Source organism: Vombatus ursinus, unplaced genomic scaffold (genome assembly GCF_900497805.2).
Source record: "Vombatus ursinus unplaced genomic scaffold, bare-nosed wombat genome assembly UNPS02014830.1, whole genome shotgun sequence".
Taxonomy (NCBI): domain Eukaryota; kingdom Metazoa; phylum Chordata; class Mammalia; order Diprotodontia; family Vombatidae; genus Vombatus; species Vombatus ursinus.
In genome coordinates this window covers 39,248,896-39,259,634 of record NW_020954608.1, presented here as the reverse complement: position 1 = coordinate 39,259,634, position 10,739 = coordinate 39,248,896, and positions in this window count along the sequence as shown.

Below are 10,739 nucleotides of genomic sequence, written 5' to 3'. Positions count from 1 at the left end.
GATGGACACCCCCAGGAGGTGACCTTGTAAATTTGAAAGGTCCAGAGGTCTGCAAATGCAGTGGCAGCAGGGTCCACTGGACAGTACTACAACTCTAGTCTTTCCTTGCTCACTGCCTGGCTTATGGAAAGAATCAGCCTAGGAAATGATTGACTGTGCCTGGGATGCTGATGAGACCTGGTGAATTTCTTCACTCAACACTTCTTTTTGCTTTCTTGCCACCTGATGGACATTGTTACCCTTAAATGTTTTTTGTTCTTGTAAATTGCTTACTTGTTTGAATAGCATTTTTAAGTTTACTCGCTCTAGATTAAAATTGAGATTCAGTCTTAATTTAGTTCTGAGTGCATAGTTTGTATTCAGAGACCATGGATGGAGGAAGGCAGTGACTATTTGAATAAAAAAACTTTGACAGATTGGAGATTCTTATTTCTGGCCTGGAAATCAGAGGTCACTCTTGTCTGGAAGTTTTGAGCATTTATAATTTTTATTGATAATGTGTATTTTAAAAAAGAAGAACAAGAAAAGAGCCTATGTACATTTCAGCAAAAATTTGCCCTGTGGGGCTAAGCAAGTCACCTTGTGTAGGCTTTTGAACATGGGTACCTGAGTCTGGGCAATATCCACTGTGCAATGGAAGAGAGGAAGGGGATTGCGGAGAGAGAGAGGTGTAAACAGGAAGAAGTGTCTGAAGCCAAATCCAGTGGATAGAAATGGTCTACGAGGGATTAGTTCCCGATCCAAAAGGGATGGGGAAAAGTGCTCCTCATCCTAATTGCTCTGCTGATATCTCTTGGTTGAGAAAATTTCATTAAATTCCTCTCATGCTCCATTTTGTGTGGTGCTCTAATATTACACTCACACATACCAATTTTACTCCGCAGCTTTCCAATCTATAAGCACTCTCTTTCTAGGTCTTTGCTACTACAAAAAGAAATACTGCTAGAAATATTTTTGTTTATATGGAACCATTCCTTCTTTCTTTAGCCTCTTTGGGTATATGCCTTAGTGATAGTATCATTGGGTCAAAGAGAATTTATAGTTTAGTAATTTTGTAAAAAGTATAATTCCAAATTGATTTTCCAGAGAGTAAGACCAATGTATAGCTCTTTCAACAATACATAAGTGTGCCTTTCTTTCTAAAGCTCCTTTCCTCCAACACTTCACTTTTTCATTTTTTGTAATCCTTGTCAATCTGAGCGATATGAGGGAACCTTATCTCTTAGGTTATCCTATTCCACTTTTCAATAGTTTTAAGAATTTCTTTCTTATACGTAATTGAAATCTCTCTTTATGGATCATTTGCCTATTAATACTGACTTAGTACTGTCTCTCAGGCCAAGCAGAACTAAGTCTACTTCTTCCTCCTCACAGCAAGCCTTCGAACAGTTGAAGAAAGTGATTGTAACCACACTTAATCTTCTCTTGTCCGGGCTAAACCAGTTCCAATTTCTTCAAATGCAGGTTTTGAGGTTCCTTACCATCTTGGTTGCCTTTCTCAGGATATATTGCAGCTTGGTACTGTCTCTTCTAAAGTTAATTAATTGAAAACAACCTTTTTAATTCTGATCTGACCACAGGAGAGCATAGTAGCACCATTATAGCTTATTTTCTGGACACTATACTTTTATTGCAACTTCAGATTGAATTAGGGTTTGTTTGTTTGGTTTTTGGATGCCACTTCACATTACTGACTAAACTTATGGTTTAACAAGCTTTCAGTTTGCTAAAATACCCAGGCTTTTTTCCCAAGAATTATTGCCATCATCTATTACCTTTTCATAGTTCTGCCATGGCTCTTTAGAATCTAAAGGCAGGAATTTAGAGTTATCCTATTATACAAAGTGTCCTAAAAGTCTTAGTGCAAGATATAATGGTTTAGAGCTTCATTAAGACTTTTGGAACATTCTAGCTTTAATTCAATTGGACTCTACCAAGTATTTCTGACTTTTGATTTTTTTTATCCTGATCTTGTTCTATAATGTATTTAGTATATTTATTTGCTTTGTGTCACCAGAATATTTGACAAAAATGCCATCTATGCCTTTCTTCAAGCCATAGATAAAAATGTTAAACAGAATAGGGCCAAGGCAGAGCCCTGTAACATAAACAAATTAATCAACATTCCTTGGTTCCAGTCCTGATCCAATATAAGCCTCATATATCATTGAATCATGCAAGATACTGTAAGAACCATAACGTGGTAGCAAAAAAAAAACTTTATTTAAAGATGAGAAAGATCAAAGATTAAATGAGTGAATTCATCTTTCTAGTAGCTGGGAACAGCTCAGACAAAAATCTTGAAGAATGACATTTGGGACCAATGTCTTTGCCTCATTGAATAGAGGCTTCAAACAGCCTAATTATATTAGCCCTTCATATGCAGATTGCCTGTGGACCTAAACCTAGAGGTCACTTGGGCCTCTGGGCAGTCATTATAGACTAGAAGAGGTTGAAGCCACTCTCAGTAGAGGGCTGAGCAGGTGCTGAGAGCTATTCGGTTTGGGTTCAAACAGCTGTTAACACTACAATGAAAACACCTACACACACATACACACAGAGCCTTTTGTTTACCCCTTCTTAACGTATATAGTCTTTTGAAAATTCCCAATCTCCTATAATCATTCATTGTAACATCCCTTCATTTTGTGCACAACGATGTCATAAGAGATTTTTGTCAATTCTTTGGTGAAATAGAAACACACTATGTCTGCCACTCATTTGGCCATAATAAACTTTGGGGCTTGAAATACACTACAAGAATCCATAAGTTGTTTTTTTTTTTCCCCTGGAGTATGGAAGCTGCTTACTGGAAACTTTTGATATGTCATATGTGTAAAGAAATTGGTTCTTTGAAAGCTCAGGGAGTGGTGGTGAATGTTTAACAACCGTCTCTCCAAAGAACAGTTTATATGATACACTTTGAAACTTAGTTTTCATTATTAACATTTTCTCCATGGCTTTCTTAAGTCTAGACACTCAGCAAAACAATAAATCAAACCCTGATTTATAGTATTTGCTTATTTCTGAGGTGAAATCTCATACTGAAAATTTAACAATAGGCTCTCTGGAGCCGGCTACTAGTACTTATAATAGAAAAAAAGCTAATAATAAAGGTGGGAAAATTCTAGAAAAGTTCAGAAGCATTTGGAGCCCTTTCAAACTGTAACCCTTTAGCTCTGGCTCTCCAACACCATGTTTGCTGAGTGCTACATCTCCTAAGCTCTGCTACAAAAGTTATCTCTCTATCATTCTTCCCAACATGTGAATAATAATCAGAAATCACTAGCTAGTGTGTTGTTGTGGAAGTAGATAAATTTTAATTAAAAGCAATAGATAAAGTGAAGGTTCATACATGTTAGTACATGTTAGCTACTTTCACTGGGAACTAGAAAGGGAAGAAGTGACTAAGAGATAGAAGGGTTTATTGGCCTCCTGGGTGGTAGCTTCTGGGCAGAGGGGCAGATAAGAAGGGAAGAGCTATGTGCCATTAATGAGGGTGAATGTCTCTCCCACCACTTCAGGGGTCACAGGTCACAGGTCATAGGGCACTGGTTTGTTCCTTTTGCCTTTACCTGGTCACCACAATCCGTGATTTGGACATCCTTCCTTCACCTGGTCATTGTTTTACTTCAAGCTGTCCTGACCCTCATATCATGAAAAGTCATAACTCATCTTCCCCAGGTTGCCATCATCATCTCTTTCCTGAAAATGCCCAACATCAAAGACCAAATTCCCTGACCTCGGAGAAAGGAATCCTGGCTAATGGCTGAATAAGCAGGCATATGTCCCCAGTTCTCTTTCTCTTCAACCATACCTTTGAAAGATGTAGCCAAGACTGAATTACACACTCACATACACATTTATGGATAGTTATATTAATAATTGAGGCCTTCCTCTCTCCCTTTTTGGAATCTTTGTGTATTAGAAGTTTGTATCACTGTGGTCTATAGAATCTGATTTGGCATCAATTTGTAGCAACCCAGTGGAAAATACCTTTATCAAAAGGCCTTTGATTTCTCTGGAGAGAACAAACCAAAACCACCCCTTGGCAATAGCCTGGCAATTTAGAAGCAGAATTCCCTGGGAATGATTGTGCCCATAATAATTGGCTATTATCTCATATACTGATGCAGTTTTGATAGCTTCTCACTCTCTTTTTGCTTTTACCACTGAAAAACAGCTGAAAGCTCTTATCCAACCTCTCCCTCCTAGAACTCATAAAATAGCTCTCAATCAAATTCATGTAACAAGTGGCCCTAATTCCACTTTTCAGTGAGTAAAATCATCATTTATCTTTTATGAGACTTTGTCTCTAACAATGAAATGCCAATTGATTATTTGTGACTAACTGGAGTTTACAAATCAAGGACTATCTAAGAACTTATGATGTTGAAGCTATAGTTACAGGCTGGACAACTTTTATAAAAGCTTGGTCTGAGTATAGACAAGATGTGGTATGTATTTGGATAAATATGATACACAATGTCAAATTAACTATTTTAGAGTAGAAAATATCACTCACTATTTCACTATTCACTATTCACTATAATATCACTATTTCTTCACAGAGCTCTAACATACATTGGGTGAAATTGCAGGTTACCATAGAGAAATACTGAGCTATAGCAGTCAAGTTGCTTTGTCTACCAGTTCATAAGGGTCTCACAACATCTGTCACTGACACACACACACTGCCATCAGGAACATAGCCATGGCTAACTTTATGTCACAGAATCATCACTGTCCCAGCCTTTCCATACATGGCCTATCTTAAGACCTTAATCAATTTAGAGTAGAGCTCATGGTAAAATTTTCTAAAGGAGGCAAAAGAAGCACAGACACAAATACATGTGGAAATACACTTAGTTAACAGATTCCCCAGGACTGCGTGCATAGCTCTGTACACACAATTCTGGCTTGGCTCTCTTTCCCCCTCTCACCTGTATGATGGCTAGTTTAGAAGTCTGAGTCCAGAAGTCTTCTTTTATAGAAGACCAATTAGAAGGAAAGGAACTGATATTCTCATCAGAGTCACTAGCAACAACTCTTGCTTTTTTGCTTCAAAGATGAATTGGATTGTCTTCCTGTCTTCAGGCAACATAGCCTAGAAACCCTACCAAAGAAGGAGATGTGGTTAGTATAGCACAACTTGTTAATAATGAGTCCATATGGTCTCATGGTGATGAGCTTCCCCTTTTCTAAGTACTCTTAAAGTCATTAACATGTCAAGATAATAAACACTTAGTAGGTGCCTACTATATGCCAGACTATTCATTAGAAGGACAAATACTGAAGTTGAAGCTTAAATACTTTGGCCACATAATGAGAAGACAAGACTCATTAGAAAAGACCCTCGTGTTGGGAAAGATTGAAGACGAAAGGAAAAGGGTATGGCCAAGGATGAGAGGGATAGATAGTGTCATAGAAGCAACAAACATGAGCTTGGACAGACTTTGGGAGATAGCGGAGGATAGAACAGCGTAGTATGCTATGGTCTATGAGGTCACAAAGAGTCAGACATGACTGAACAACAAATATGCCAGAAAAATCTGTTAAATAATTTCATCTATAATTTTGTTAGGGACTAACACTAACCTCAGTTGTTTAGTCAATTTTCAGCTATGTCCAACTTTTTCATGACTCTATTTGGAATTTTCTTGGCAGAGATACTGGAGTTGTCTGCCATTTCCTTCTCCAGCTCATTTTACTGATGATAAACAGGGGCAAACAGAACTGAGTGACTTGCCCGGGGTCATACAGCTTGTGAGTATCTGAGACCATATTTGAACTCAGGAAGACGAATCTTCCTGATTCCAGGCCCAGAACTTTATTCACCGTGCTACCTAGCTGCCCCAAAAAACCAAACTTGCTGGCTTATCAAATGCAGGATATAAGTGCTTCCTTTTTCTGAAAACTGGGACATTTTGCGGGTTCCAATCCTGTAGCACCTATCTTGTTTTCCATAACATCTCAGAGATCACCAATAGATATTATTCAGCAATGACATTCCTTTTGGCACTGCCTTCAAGATCTCATGGCATATTCTTTTGAATAGCTTATGTGGTGGTAGATTTTCATTCTTCCCAGGTAGATTTGGTTTTTGGGAAATGCCAGGTTATTCAAAGCCAAGTCTAGTGAGTAATCTTATCAGTGTTTCATCCTCCCCTCCCCCAAAACAAATACAAAAACATATACACAACAAAATAAAATTGGAATGTAGCCAACTAAATTCTATTATCCATGAGCTAGTTCTGAAAGAAATGTTAAAAAATAGATGGAGTAAAGATAGCATCATTGGAATAAGTATATAACTTTCTAGGGTGAGCTCTTTAATGAGCAGGACTCTTTGGGATGTAGGAGTTCAGCCAAGTTAGGTAAATTAGCATTGTTAACTTTGAAAACACACTATTCTTGTTTTAACAATCTGTGCCATTAGGTCGGTATAAGACACTTGTCCTTCTAGACAGAATTCTTCCTTTTTCAGAAACTTATTTTGGAAGATTTTATAATATACCTAAGAGTAATCCATATATATATATATATATATGTATAAATGAACTAATAGAAATAATTTACTAAGCACTTACTATATGCCAAACAGTGTGCTACATACTGGGAATATAAATACAGAGGCAAGTTGATCCTAGCCTTCCAGAAAAGATGCACATCTAGGGAATCAGTGATTAGAGATTAGAGTTTTGGACTGAGAAGTCAATAAAATGGTGAGTGGAACAATAGGGCAATCAATTGATATACCTTTCTATGAAAACCTATGTAGTTTGGAAAGACATCAATCGTTCGATCTTCTTAGTCATCCAATTAGTACAGATTTATTGAGCATCTACTATGTTCCCAGTGTTGTGTTAGATGTTCAGAGGTATGCAAAAGAATTTTAAGTTATATTCTTTGCTCTCAAGGAGAATGCAACATGTTGGAGAAGAGAAGGCCAACACACCTGTGACACAATTACATCTATAGTATTTTACAAGTTTGTGAAATAGGAAACTATAAATTAGTCTTATTACTAAATCTTAAATTGTTTGATGCAGTATTTGATAATATATTAATTGATAAGTATCCAAGAATTTCAAAGAAAAGACAGATCGCTGTTAGCTAGAGAAATCAGCCTTAATGGAGGAGCAAATACTTGAACTGAATCTTGTCATACAACTTAAGTTGTATTAGATTGAGTATATATTTTTCTATGGATACCATAGACAATTTTCTCCAGTCTCTATCCTAAGAAAATAAATGTTAGGGAACACATGAGAGAAGGTTTAAGATATCTTACTATGTAAACTAGCTTGCATAGAAAAATGCAGCATATGTTGGACGTTTGTATAAATAACATGGTACTACTGTGTATCAGAGATAATTACTGATGATTTTGTTGTTGATGTTTGTCATTTCAGTCACGTCTGACTCTTCATGACCCCATTTGGGGTTTTCTTGGCAAAGATACTGGAGTGGTTTGCCATTTCCTTCTCCAGCTCATTTTACAGATGAGGAAACTGAAGCAAACAGGGTTAAGTGACTTGCCCAGGGTCACACTGAAAGTAAATGTCTGAGGCCAGATTTGACTCCAGGCCCAGTATTCTATCCACTGTACCACCTAGCTGCCCCATTAGATGATTTGTGAAGCAATTAATACCTTATTCTTTACATAAGCATTCACACAGAAGAAAAAAAAGCTCTTGTAAAAAATAGCTAACAAGATGTTATCAACAGTCTCTCCCAGGATAAGAGAGAGAAAATGTATGAGCTCCGAGAACAACCGAGTTTAGTTTCCCAAATTAGATAACTGGATTTGTGGTTTTACTGACATAGATACCCTTTCCTGGAGTGACCCACAACTTTGATATCACAGAGATTGTGATATTCTGAAATTTGCAATCCTGTGGCATGACTGCATGAACATTTGTGTTGAAAAGGAGAGCATTTGTGCCAGAGAGCAACTTGGAATCATTAAAAGCATCACTGAAAATCCCAAGAGCAATTCAGTCTGCTCTCTTCTCCTATTCGGTTTTGGGTCCAAATCCCAGATCATTTGAGGTGACTTTCTCAAATAATTTTTTAAAAAATGTATTGACTGCCCATGCAACTGTATATCACAGACTGGACAAGAAGCATTTTTATTCACTTGTTAAAAGTATATATTGTTAAAAAATAATCTCCTTTGAATAATTTTGACTGTCATTGAAAAGGCCCTGTAATGTTCTGGCAGGGTATGATGCAATGAACTTAATATCCTATGTAATCAGGAGCATCAAGGACCTCACCATCAATGGATTGCCCCTTTCATTTAGACCCTGCAGAAGACATTTTCCATGACAGTGGTGAACACCTTTGATAAACATCCATCTTCTCGTTTAACATCTCTGCTGTACTTCCTCTAGGTTACTTACCTAGCTTGCACTAGAGTACAGAAGTTAGATATAATTATCTATCCTGGGGTGTGTGTCGGAGGTGGTGGGGACAAAAGTTGCTAAACACATGCTTGCTGATTGAGAAGATTATCCAGATTTTCGTAACTGTGAGTGATACTCAGTACTCATTCTCAGATACATGACCTCATACCATAAAATGTTTCAATACAATTATGTGAGATGGGGAACTCTGAGAGACAGAGGTATGTTGTGAAATTAACATTGGAATTGGAATATAAAGGATGGGATTTGATCTTAACTATATAGGCTCTTTGACTTTTGGCAAATTATTTAACCTTTCCAGACCTCAGTATCCTGATCTGTAAAAATGAGAGTGGTTACACTAGAAACTCTCTAGAATTATTCCTAGCTCCAAATATGTTTTACCCATATGTTTGAGGAGACAGATATCTAAGGCATAAATAAAAGCCACTATACAAATCTGATCTTTGTGATAAGTAAAGTCAATTTGGATTTAATAATAATCTATGCACTTGCAAATTATATATCCGTATCTAGTTGGCATTTTAGAGATATTCTTTTTTTTTTTTTTTTTTTCTCTTTGGTGAGGCAATCGGGGTTAAGTGACTTGCCTAGGGTCACATAGCTAGTAAGTTAGAGATATAACACAGAAAATCAGCTTTGTACTTTAAATGGCTAATAGAGAGTAATACAGAAGCTTTAACAGCTTGAAACTGTCCTAAGATTTTGAGGACACCTGCTCTATTTAGTTTTGTGCCACACTTGAACAACACATAGCAGTCAGCATTCTTTATGTTATACTATATGTTATATGTTACACATATACATAAAACATATAACATGTATATGTTATATTAGTGTTATATTAAAATACAAACTAACAATTGACTAACAATTTGAAAAATGTTTTCTTCATACAAATTAATTGTTATTGAGCAAGTGCAAAACAAAGGAAATTCATTTTGGATACAAGATAAGTAAAACTCTAGCCAATTTAAAAATTTTATTTAAGTCTATTAATAAATTTTATTTTGAAACAACAGCAACTCCTTCCTCTCCTCCAAAAAACTCCTCCAAAATAATCCTGGACAAAAAACATTCCCCTCACCAAAAAATAGTTTATCAAATGTTAATAGAAAGGGTGTGTATTCTTTGAATTTGATGGCATTTTAACTAGAGTTTTTTAGTATTTCCATGTTGACTTTATTTATGATATAGTTATATATGTTGCTTTCTCTTTTCTTTCTCAACATTAGTTCATGTGTTTCTCCATGTTGTTCTGAATTATTCATATTCATCATTCCTTATAGCACAATAAAATACAGTTAAATTCATATGCTTTTCTGATCTCAGTGAGTGTTTTAATCTGCCTAAGCATCAGTTTATTCATCATTAAAATGGGAATAGTAATGGCATCTATCCCACTGGGTTGCTACAAGCTATTTTTATCCCACTCCCTATGGTGGCTATTTCAAACCCTCTTTTCTCTCCTCAAACTTCCCACACCATGTCCACCCACTATTCAGGCCCTCATTTCATCCTTTACAGAGCCAATAGGGGCCTTTTCCTATGAACTCTCTCTTCCCCCCTTTTCTATGGCTCGTAACCAACTGACATCATTACCCATCATCTCTTCCTTTACTCCAGTGACTCTTCTCACCTCTACATGTGCTTCCCATTCTTCCCCCCCCCCCCCCACCATGTCTTCCCTATCAACTTGTGCCCACATTTATCCCCCCCCCTTATCCTGAATCTTTCCCAGTCTATTGGTTTCTTCCCTGCTGCCTACAAATACATACAAGGCTTTTTCATCCTTCAAAAGCCCCTTTTCGATCCTGCCGTTCTCTCAACCTATCATCCTACCTACATGTTTTCTCCCTTTCTTACCCAATTTTTTTTAAAGCCTATCTAAACTTTTTGGCTCCACTTCCTCTCTTCTCAACTCTTTGTAATCTGACTTCTTGCCTCATTTCTCAACTGAAAGTATTCACTCTTTCCAAAATTACCAAGAACTCTTAGTTGCCAAATCTGATTGTCTTTTCTTAATTTTCACCTTTTTTGACTTCTTTGCAACACTTGGCACAGGCCACGCTCTGTTCTCCAGGATACTCTCTCTTCTCTGGGTTTTTCTGACACTGCTGTGTCTTAGTTCTCTTTCTACCTGTCTGACTACTCCTTCTCAGACTGATCCAATCTCTTTTCCTGGATCATTACCCATTATCTCACACATAAATATAAAGTATGGGTATGGATATACCAGCAATATCTTTCCTAGGTTCCACTCTTCTCTTCTCTTCTCTTCTCTTCTCTTCTCTTCTCTTCTCTTCT